Raw genomic sequence first — 12,604 nt, forward strand, 5'->3', positions numbered from 1 at the left:
AACAACAGAGCTGGAAAAGCTTCTTGGATGAGAAGCAAAGCGTCTTCAAAGAACAACAGAGCTGGAAAAGCTTCTTGGATGAGAAGCGAAGCGTCTTCAAAGAACAACAGAGCTGAAGAAGCTTCTTGGATGAGAAAGAAAACGTCTTCAAAGAACAACAGAGCTGAAGAAGCTTCTTGGATGAGAAGCGAAGCATCTTCAAAGAACAACAGAGCTGAAGAAGCTTCTTGGATGAGAAGCAAAGCGTCTTCAAAGAACAACAGAGCTGGAAAAGCTTCTTGGATGAGAAGCGAAACGTCTTCAAAGAACAACAGAGCTGAAGAAGCTTCTTGGATGAGAAAGAAAATGTCTTCAAAGAACAACAAGAAAGTCAAGTTGCCTCTTGAAAAAGCACCATTGGGATTTCAGTGACGGTATTTCGGTTTATTTTTATGAGAGGGAACTCCAGATGGTTTATTGGATCCGAGGAAGCTTTTTCCAGCCTTGCCGGTAGAAGCCTTTGTTGACGCAGATAAAAATGAAATAAAAATGAAAACTGAAGTCCAGATCTCGTGTGTTTCGCAAACATTCAAACATGTGAAATTCTATCCTCGTAACATTTGGGAATCTTACACGCAAACTTTCCAAAGATGTTGTCAAAACATTCGCTGATGATCTATAATTTTGCTCTTTTTAATGAGTTTTCATGACTTTACAGCTAATGGTGGGGGTTTTTTCCTCTCATGTTTTTTTTGGTCTTTCTTCCTTTTAATTAAAAAAAACAAACATTGTAAGTAGTGTGAGAGAACTTCTCACTTTCTTTTTTGTTCACTTTATTCTTAAAATGGGAGGGAGATAGGCTAGACATGAAATCCAACCTCTTGCTGTGAGACAGTGGTGAAATGTAAAATTTGTTATTACCGGGTCTGTGGGTGTGGTTTGGTGGGGGGGCGGGTAATGTGACTGGGCGGGCGTGGCCAACTTTTTTTTTTTTACTTTTAAAAGCATTTTTTCTACAATCTCTTGGGCCGAAGAGATTGCAGAAAGAATGCTTTTAAAAGCCTCTGATGATCAAGCAACTCAGCTGGGATCGTCAGAGGCTTTTAAAAGCATTTTTTTTTTTGCAGAAAAAAATACTTTTAAAAGCCTCTGACGATCCCAGCTGAGCCGCGCGATCATCAGAGGCTTTTTTTTACTTTTAAAATCATTTTTTTGGCCGGAGAGGTTGTAGAAAAAATGCTTTTAAAAGTAAAAAAAAAAGCCTCTGATGATTGCACGGCTCAGCTGGGCATAGTGCGGGGGGGGCGGGGGTGTGCAGGATTTTTGCTACCGGTTCTCCAAACCACCCGCCACCATCGCTACCAGATCAGGCAATCCGGTCCAAATCAGGAGCATTTCACCCCTGCTGTGAGACCTCAGTGGGGGAAACCAAGGGCACGTGCAGAATTTCCTAAATTTTTACCTCTGGATGAACAGAGCAAGACACCTATCTATGATGGAGTACAGCAGGGGTGAAATCCAGCAGGTTCTGATGGGTTCTGGAGAAACGGTAATGGAAATTTTGAGCAATTCAGAGAACCGGCAAATATCACCTCTGGCTGGCCCCAGAGTGGTGTGGGAATGGAGATTTTGCAATATCCTTCCCCCAGGAGTAGGGAGGGAATGGGGATTTTGCAGTATCCTTCCTCTGACACGCCCACCAAGCCATGCCTACCAAGCCACACCACACTTACCAAGCCACGCCCACAGAAACCGTAGTAAAAAAAAATGGATTTCACCACTGGAGTACAGGTAGCTCTTGACTTATGTACATAATAGAGCCTGGATTTTCTGTCATAAATCATGACGATTCTGAATAATAGAGTTGGGTAGGACATTAGAGGTCTTCTAGTCCAGCCCTCTGCTCAAGCAGGAAACCCTCTACCATTCCAGACAAATCTCTTCTTGAAAATGTCTAGTTGTTGGACCTTTGTAGGCAAACTGTTCCATTGGCTAATTGTTCTCACTGTCAAGAATTTTCTCCTTATTTCTAGGTTGATTAGTGGACTGGAGGCTAAAATATATGAAGAATGGTTGCTGGAACTGGGTATGTCTAGTTTAATGAAAAGAAGGACCAGGGGTGACATGATAGCAGTCTTCCAATATCTCAGGGGCTGCCCCAAAGAAGAGGGAGTCAAGCTATCCTCCAAAGCACTTGAGGGCAGGACAAGAAGCAATGGATGGAAACTCATCAAGGAGAGAAGCAACTTAGAACTAAGGAGGAATTTCCTGAATGTTAGAACAATTAATCAGTAGAACAACTTTCCTCCAGAAGTTTGATTGCTCCAACACTTTTAAGAAAACATTGGACAACCATTTGTCTGAAATGGTATAGGATCCCCGTTGTGTTCATAAGTCCATAAGTTACGTATAATAACAGACCTCCGGATTTTTCGTCGGGCCCTGAAAACCTATTTATTTCAACTAGCTGGGCTGGCTTGAGCTAAATTTTAAATTGATTTTAAATTGGGTTGTTTTAATTTACGGCCAGAATATTTAATTATTTTAATACTGTTTTTTAAATTTTGTATGTTTTGTTTTTACTTAGGCTGTGCACCGCCCTGAGTCCTATTTGGAGAAGGGCGGTATAGAAATTTAAACAAACAAACAAACAAACAAACAAACAAACAAACAAATAAATAAATAAATAAATAAATAAGTCAAGGACTATCTTACAGACCCTTTGGACTGTCCAAGTAAATAACACATAGGATCATATTTTTGCACAGCTATTGACCTAATTCTCATGAGGATTTGGCCTGAGTGATTTGCATTTCTAGGTTGGTGAAAGTAACAACCTTTTTAACAGAGGTGCTCGGAGGACAGAAGGCTGCATCACACTGAATGTTTGAGATCACTTTTGACAAGAGTGAAGAGAGGAGGGGTTTTAAATAGGAGAAAAAAATTAAAGCCTGGCTCAGCAAATCTTTACAGACCCACAATTGCTTTGTGTCAATTGTCCCTCTTCAAAAGGTGTTTGAAATCCATCTTGATGCACACATCTCCAGGGGGATCACAGCTCTGGCAAGGTGTGAGGTTATGAAACGAAGAAGAAAAAAAATCCCAGCCCAATTTATTTATTTTCACTCACCTGCTTGGCAGCGTCGGAAAAGTAGAAAGCCAGGGAGGATGGAGAAATGCTTGAAAAAGTTATTGCCAAGTTGGCAACTGTGATCAAGGATTGGGGAAGGAAGGATGGATGGAAGAGAGACTGGACAAAGGCAGCAAAATCAAGAGTTTCCAGTTTCAGGGGATTGATGCTCTCTGAGGTTGGTTGTTTTCTTGCGGATGCTTCATTACTCAACTAGGTAACATCATCTCTGGAGGAGAAGGAGGAGGAGAGCGAAATTGGGGTCTTTGGTGTTCTCTGAGCTTGGTTGTTTTCTTGCAGACATTTCCCAACTAGGGAACATCAGTGCTAGAAGAGAGGAGGGATTGTGGAGGAGGAGGAGGAGGAGGAGGAGGAGGAGGAGGAGGAGGAGGAGGAGGAGGAGGAGGAGGAGGAGGAGGAGGAGGTACCTAGGATGCTGGCAGCAACCCGTATCAACCATCAGCGCCGGTCAATTATATTTGTGATACATTTTTAAATGTTCAGATGACTGGGTTTAATGAATAAAAGATAATAGTAATAATAATAATAATAATAATAATAATAATAATAATAATAAGAAGAAGAAGAAGAAGAAGAAGAAGAAGAAGAAGAAGAAGAAGAAGAAGAAGAAAAAAAAGAAGGAAAAGGAAATGAGAAGGAGAAGGAGAAGGAGAAGGAGAAGAAGGAGAAGAAGGAGAAGAAGGAGAAGAAGGAGGAAAAGGAAATGAGAAGGAGAAGGAGGGGAGGGGAGGAGGAGGAGGAGGAGGAGGAGGAGGAGGAGGAGGAGGAGGAGGAGGAGGAGGAGGAGGAGGAGGAACCTAGGATGCTGGCAGCAACCCGTATCAACCATCAGCGCCGGTCAACTATATTTGTGATACATTTTTAAATGTTCAGATGACTGGGTTTAATGAATAAAAGATAATAGTAATAATAATAATAATAATAATAATAATAATAATAATAATAATAATAATGAGAAGGAGAAGGAGAAGGAGGAGAAAAAGAAGAAGAAGAAGAAGAAGGAGAAGGAGAAGGAGAAGGAGAAGAAAAAGAAGGAAAAGGAAATGAGAAGGAGAAGGAGAAGGAGAAGGAGAAGGAGAAGAAGGAGAAGAAGGAGAAGAAGGAGGAAAAGGAAATGAGAAGGAGAAGGAGGGGAGGGGAGGAGGAGGAGGAGGAGGAGGAGGAGGAGGAGGAGGAGGAGGAGGAGGAGGAGGAGGAGGAGGAGGAGGTACCTAGGATGCTGGCAGCAACCCGTATCAACCATCAGCGCCGGTCAACTATATTTGTGATACATTTTTAAATGTTCAGATGACTGGGTTTAATGAATAAAAGATAATAATAATAATAATAATAATAATAATAATAATAATAATAATAATGAGAAGGAGAAGGAGAAGGAGGAGAAAAAGAAGGAAAAGGAAAGGAGAAGGAGAAGGAGAAGGAGAAGAAGGAGAAGAAGGAGGAAAAGGAAATGAGAAGGAGAAGGAGGGGAGGGGAGGGGAGGGGGAGGAGGAGGAGGAGGAGGAGGAGGATGACGACAATGACTATGGGGTCTTTGGTGCTCTCTAAGCTTACAGATGTTTCATTCCCCAGCTAGGGAACATCATCAGTGCTAGAAGGGAGTGGGGTTTGTTCTGTAAACATCTTGCCAGCAATCAACACCCAGATAGGCAGAGATTACCACCAAGATTAACACCAGACCAACAATCAAGCGGTAAACAATAGCCCTATCAAGGAACTGCCAACTCAGTCCGCAAGAGCCTAATCAGGCAACCTCCAAGAACATGGAAGGGAACTGTGGAACGAGTAGGAAGGAAAATTTAGTAACCCTTCACATTCTAAACTTCTTACAATTGCTAGTTTGAACACAGTGAAGAAGAAGAGGTAGATTCTCAGCAGAATCTTCGATTTCCCATAGGTCTACCTGATGATAACAGTCCAGTGTCTGCCCAATAGAAATAATCCTCACGTAGGCTGATGGACGGACGCTGTATCCTTTCACTTAACCTTCCAATATTTACATTTCTCATCTCAGAAAATTCCTTCTGGGATGGATCCATTTGCTGAGCCATCCATGCACAAGAAAGAAAACTGAGCTTTGATTCAGAAGACAACTCCAAGGGGCCATGATCCTGTGCAAATTCAACCACAGAACAGTCTCCAGAGTCTTATTTCGTTGCTGGCTGAAGGGGATTGGTAATGATGGGTAAGCTATAAGTCATAGAATCATAGCGCTAGATGGGACATTGAAGGTCTTCTAGTTCAATCCCCTAACTAAGGCAGGAGTCCTTATACTATCGCAGACACATGGTTGTCCAATCTTTTCTTCAGAACCTCCAGTGATGGAGCATCCACAATTTTGTTCCATTGATCCCTCATTCTCACTGCCAGGAAATTCCTCCTTGTTTCCAAGTTGGATCTCCCTGTGGTGAGTTTCCACCCATTGCTTCTTATGAGTCTACCCATTGCTTCTTGTAAGGTAGCAGTCAGGTTCTTCTTCCCAGGCCCTTCTCTTCAGGTCTAACATATGTCCAGTTGTCCATATCCCAAAAGTGGGAGCCCATTCCTCTTCCAGCTTTCTGGTGTGCATGTGTGTGCGATGATCAGATGGCCTTTTTGCATGAGGCAGTGCTGGAAACTAGAAGAGCTGGTCTCCGTTTTCCTACATGAGCATGTGTGTTGATCAGCTGATTGTCGAGTGTGCATGTGCACCAGAAACCCAGAAGACTAGCTGGCTGAAACAGGAAGTTCAGTAGCTGAAACCGGAAGTCTATTTTTGGGCGCACGCATGTGCTCTGGGCAGCTCCTCTTCTGGGTTGCTGCCCAGACACGCGCACACTCCCTTTTCGGCACTCGGTGCCAAAAAGGTTCACCATCACTGCCCTACACCTTTTGGGACATCCTGTTAAATGATGGCAAGATATGGTTGGTGGATCAGGCTTTCAAGATTCTGTTATGATGTCCTCACTGAGAACAATTAACCAGTGGAACGCCTTGCCTCCAGAAGTTGTGGGTGCTCCATCAGTGGAGCTTTTTAAGAAGAGACTGGACAACCATTTGTCTGGAATGTCCCAAAGGTGCTTTTTCAAGAGGCAACTGGACTTTCTGGTTTTTCTTTGAAGACATTTCGCTTCTCATCCAAGAAGCTACTTCAGCTCTGAGCTGAAGAAGCTTCTTGGATGAGCTGAAGAAGCTTCTTAGATGAGCTGAAGAAGCTTCTTGGATGAGAAGTGCTGAAGAACTGAAGAAACTTCTTGGATGAGAAGTAAAACATCTTCCAAAAAAACCCCCCCAGAAAGTCCAATTGCCTCTTGACAAAGAACCTTTGGGACAACCATGACCTGGATGACTGAGAATCTCCAAAGACACTTTCTGGAATGGTATGGGATCTTCTGCTTGAGCAAGGGGTTGGACTAGAAGACCTCCAAGGTCCATTCCTCCAAGGACCTCTTAGAAGACCTCTTAGAAGACCTCCAAGGTCCTCTTATTCTATACTCTTATATTCTAATAACTGGGGAAGTTCTCAAATTGAGTTGTCAGCCAAGTATTTTCTCTTCCTGTGGTTGATCAAAGGAGATGGACAAATCATTGCTAAGATCTTTATACCTAAAAGTTCAACCCAATGACGCATGTGCTAGTTAGCAGGACTGGCTGGTAAGTTATGTTCTCGATATGAATATTATTCTTCCCTTTATGTCATGAAAATAACGAACTGATGATAAATGAGTGTGATTAAGGATAAGTCAGAATTTCCCTTCCTCTGCCTACACAGTGTCAAAATCCTAGCATCACCTGCTGACCAGGTAATTAATACCTGCCAATTTAACTTTACCCACTCTTACTATTTTTAAGTTACATTTCTTTTGTAAGAGGGAGAGAGAAAACCAGAGGAAAAAAATATTGCATTTTTTTTAATCTCTTGCACACACAGGTGGTAAAGCCAAAGAAGCTAACATTTAACCTCGCTTGCAATGCTTTTCTTATTATAGCCACTAATGTTAGGTCCCATTAAACAGTTGGCATATGTATACAGTGTTTTAATGATGGTGCATTGGAGGGAACTTTTCCTATTTAAAAAGACTGTTTGCATTAAGGACAGAAGAATTTGTAGTCCGGTGATTCTCCCCTGAGACTCTGAAATTCTTTATTGGTTGATGGAGGAGAAATTGTAATTAGATGCATAGCTCAGTCAAAAAGCAGCTTGTTTGGTTTGGATTTAATGTATTGTATGAAGCCAGCCAATGATGGCTTATTCAATAAGCTATGATTTGGGTTATTCAATAAACAATTGTTTAGGAACCTTCATGTCAGGTGAAAAATCAGTCAAAAACCGTAGAGGAACATTTCAGTCCCCCCAAGATATATACTAGGTACTGCACCAGTATTTTTTCCAAACTTGGCAACTTTAAGATGTGTGGATTTCTACTCCCAGAATTGAAACAGCAGTTCAATTTCCTGGCAGCTATCCTCAATTATTCATTGTAAATTGTAATCTATTCACATTTGCAAATTCGTTATTCTCTATTTACCAGATTCTTTTATTTTTCTGCCTTCCTTCCTTCCTTCCTTCCTTCCTTCCTTCCTTCCTTCCTTCCTTCCTTCCTTCCTTCCCTCCCTCCCTCCCTCCCTCCCTCCCTGTTTCCTTCTTTCTTTTCTCCCTCCCCTTCCCCTCCCCTCCCCTCCTCTCCCCTTCTTTCTCTTTTCCCCTTCTCCTTCCTTCCTTTGTTCCTTCCTTCCTTCCTTCCTTTCTTCCTTCCTTCCTTCATTTCTTCCTTCCATTCTTCCTTCATTTCTTCCTTCCTTCCTTCCATTCTTCCTTCCTTCCTTCCCCACTCCCTGTTTCCTTCTTTCTTTTCTCCCTCCCATTCCCCTTCCCTCCCCTTCCCTTTCCTTCCTTCCTTCCTTCCTCCCTCCCTCCCTCCCTTCCTTCCATTCTTCCTTCTTTCCTTCCATTCTTTCTTTCTTCCTTCCTGCCTCTCCCCCTGCCTCTCTTTCCCTTTCTATTTACCTATCTGCTTTTAAAAACATTTCATTAAAAAAAAGTAAGATAAACATTTCACGCCTCCAAAAACCCAACTTTTGAGATGACTTAGAACTCAGTTCAGACAGAGATAACGTGACCCAGAAGGGAGATCCTTTGAAAAAACACCAGAAACTGGATTTGATTTTCTCTTCCTTATTTTAATGAACCAGATAAATTAAAGCAAAAGCAACTTAGAGGTAGTTCATGGACTACAGGATCCCAACGGTTATTTTCAATCTGATTATCTCAATCAAATGCAAATTAAATCATCAGAATTTGGATAGAACTGATTTGAATGATGAAAATACTAATATGATAAATGATAATAATCCATCCAGTTTTGGTCACCCCACTATGAAAAAGATGTTGAGACTCTAGAAAGAGTGCAGAGAAGAGCAAGAAAGATGATTAGGGGACTGGAGGCTAAAACATACGATGAATGGTTGCAGGAACTGGGCATGGCTAGTCTAGTGAAGAGAAGGACCAGGGCAGGGGTGGGTTCTAAATTTTTTTACTACCGGTTCTGTGGGCGTGGATTATTTTGTGGGCGTGGCTTGGTGGGGGGTAATGTGACTGGGTGGGCGTGGCCAACTTTTTTTAAAAAAAAACTTAAAAACTTAAACTTAAAAAATCTTAAGAGGTTGCAGAAAACAGTGCTTTGAAAAGCCTCTGCTGATCAGGCAACTCAGCTGAGATCATCAGAGGCTTTTTTTTTTTTTTTTTTACTTTTGAAAGCATTTTTTCAGCCGAAGAGGTTGTAGAAAAAATGCTTTTAAAAGTAAAAAAAAAAAAAGCTTCTGATGAAATGGGCGGGGTAAGTGAGCGCTGATCAGGCCGGGGACCGGTTCGGGGGCGTGGCCAGCCAATGTTATTACCGATTCTCGAAACTACTACAAATTTTTACTACCGGTTTTTGCAAACCGGTGCGAACCAGGAGCAACCCACCACTGGACCGGGGAGACATGGTAGCATCTTCCAATATTTGAGGTGCTGGAAAAAACTCATTTATGATCATTTTGCACACTTACAACCATTGTAGCATTCCCATGATCCCATGATCAAAATGCAGATGCTTGGCAACTGTCATGTATTTACGACAGGGTCACATGATCCCCTTTTCGCGACCTTCTGACAAGCAAAGTCCATGGGGAAGCCGGATTCACTTAACAACCAGGTTACTAACTTAACAACTGCAACGGTTCACTTAGTAACTGTGGCAAGAAAGGTCGCAAACTGGGGCAAAACTCACCTAACAGATGTCTCACTCACTGAGCAACATAAATTTTGGGCTCAATTGGGGTTGTAAATCAAGGAATTACCTGTACTGAGTTGTTATATATTTGAAACTGACTTGGGCAATCTGGGAATTGGAGTTATGGAGTGGTTATGAAATGTATGTGATTTTCAATAATTTCATGAAAAAATATTAATGCTTGACATTTTTTTAAAAAATGACTTGAAGGTTGAAATGGATTGAAAAACCAGATTTGAGGGAGCATCGTTCATCTCTTGAGAGCAAGGAGAAGAATTCCATGAAATATTTTGCTCTCAAAGGTAGAACAATTGGGTAGGGTAGGGTAGGGTAGGGTAGGGTAGGGTAGGGTAGGGTAGAGTAGAATAGAATAGAATAGAATAGAATAGAATAGAATAGAATAGAATAGAATAGAATAGAATAGAATATGAAATGGAATATGAAATGGAATATGAAATGGAATAAGAAATAGAATAGAATAGAATAGAATAGAATAGAATAGAATAGAATAGAATAGAATAGAATAGAATAGAATATGAAATGGAATAAGGAATCAAATCAAATCAAATCGAATCGAATCGAATCGAATATGAAATGGAATAAGGAATAGAATAGAATAGAATATGAAATGGAATATGAAACGGAATATGAAATAGAATAGAATAGAATAGAATAGAATAGAATAGAATAGAATAGAATAGAATAGAATATGAAATGGAATATGAAATGGAATAAGAAATAGAATAGAATAGAATAGAATAGAATAGAATAGAATAGAATAGAATATGAAATGGAATAAGGAATCAAATCAAATCGAATCGAATCGAATCGAATATGAAATGGAATAAGGAATAGAATAGAATAGAATAGAATAGAATAGAATAGAATAGAATAGAATAGAACAGAATAGAATAGAATAGAACAGAACTGGATGGGACCTTGGAGGTCTTCTAGTCCAGTCCCAAGAACCAGTATCATCTCAGACAAGTGACTGTCCAGTTTCTTCTTCAAAATCTCCAGTGTTGGAGTGCCCACGATTTCTGGAGGCAAGCTGTTCCACTGATGAATTGTTCTAACTGTCAGGAAATTTCTCCTTGGTTCTAGGTTGCTTCTCTCCTTGATTAGTTTCCACCCACTGCTTCTTGTCCTGCCCTCAGGTGCTTTGGAGAATAGCTTGACTCCCTCTTCTTTGGGGCAGCCCCTCCAATACTGGAATACTGCTATCATGTCACCCCCAAATTATTCTTTTCTCTAGACTAGCCAGACCCAAATTCTGCAGCTGTTTTTCGTATGTTTTAGTCTTTGGCCTTTACAATCATCTTAGTTGCTCTTCTCTGAACTTTTCCCAAAGTCTCAATACCTTTTTTGTAGAATGGTGACCAAAATTGGTTGCAGTATTCCAGGTATGGTTTTTTTTTTTTAATTTGATTTATATGCCGCCCTTCTCCGGAGACTCAGGGCGGTTTACAATGCGTTAAGCAATAGCCTTCATCCTTTTGTATATTTATACAAAGTCAGCTTATTGCCCCCACAAACTGGGTCCTCATTTCACCTACCTTAGAAAGGATGGAAGGCTGAGTCAACCTTGAGCCTGGCGATATTCAAACCTGCAGTAATTGCAGGCAGCTGGTCTTAATAACAGGGTGCTTTAGACCACTGTACTACCAAGGCCTTACTAGCGTTTTATAAAGTGGCACTAATACTTCACGTGATCTTGATTCTATGCCTCTGTTTCCACAAACCCAGGATTGTATTAGCTTTTTTTGGCTGCTGCTGCACATGGCTGGCTCCTATTATGAAGAATGGATGGCAAGGATGGAGAAACTATTACTTTACTAAAAAGAAAACAGAAATATCAACTCCATAATCGAAAGGCATTTATGTGGAGAAGAAAATAATAGGTATGATGTATTGTCTATGACTTGTCCTCAGCACCAAAACGAACGAGTTGAACAATCAGGCACTATAAGGAAGAATAGATTTAATTGAAATGACAGGAGCTTTCTGAAGTGGATATAATCTTTGGAATTCTGCTCAGTGGTTATAGAATCTACGAAGTAATAGAATGTCACTCTTGTAATGAGACTGCAGCATAAGTCAACGAGGCTGTGGAATGCAATAAATTAGATGAAGCAGATCAAATTTAGTTGCAGAAATATATTGGTTAGAAATATCCAGTGGGGGAAAAAACCATATCATATTCGAGGAGTTAAGATTATCCCTACACTGAAGTTCTGTTCTGTTCTGTTCTGTTCTATTCTATTCTATTCTATTCTATTCTATTCTATTCTATTCTATTCTATTCTATTCTATTCTATTCTATTCTATTCTCTACTCTACTCTACTCTACTCTACTCTACTCTACTCTACTCTACTCTACTCTCTTCTCTACTCTACTCTACTCTACTCCACTCCACTCCACTCCACTCCACTCCACTCCACTCCATTCCATTCCATTCCATTCCATTCCATTCCATATTTTATTATTCTATTCTATTCTGTTCTATTCTATTCTATTCTATTCTATTCTATTCTATTCTATTCTATTCTATTCTATTCTATTCTATTCTATTCTCTACTCTACTCTACTCTACTCCACTCCACTCCACTCCACTCCACTCCACTCCACTCCACTCCACTCCATTCCATTCCATTCCATTCCATATTTTATTATTCTATTCTATTCTATTCTATTCTATTCTATTCTATTCTATTCTATTCTATTCTATTCTATTCTCTACTCTACTCTACTCTACTCTACTCTACTCTACTCTCTTCTCTACTCTACTCTACTCTACTCTACTCTACTCTACTCCACTCCACTCCACTCCACTCCACTCCACTCCACTCCATTCCATTCCATTCCATTCCATTCCATTCCATTCCATATTTTATTATTCTATTCTATTCTATTCTATTCTATTCTATTCTATTCTATTCTATTCTATTCTATTCTATTCTCTACTCTACTCTACTCTACTCTACTCTACTCTACTCTACTCTACTCTACTCTACTCTCTTCTCTTCTCTACTCTACTCTACTCTACTCCACTCCACTCCACTCCACTCCACTCCACTCCACTCCACTCCACTCCATTCCATTCCATTCCATTCCATTCCATATTTTATTATTCTATTCTATTCTGTTCTGTTCTATTCTGTTCTATTCTATTCTATTCTATTCTATTCTATTCTATTCTATTCTATTCTATTCTATTCT

This window comes from Pantherophis guttatus, chromosome 3, assembly GCF_059756535.1.
Source record: "Pantherophis guttatus breed Tessera chromosome 3, ASM5975653v1, whole genome shotgun sequence".
NCBI classification, from domain to species: domain Eukaryota; kingdom Metazoa; phylum Chordata; class Lepidosauria; order Squamata; family Colubridae; genus Pantherophis; species Pantherophis guttatus.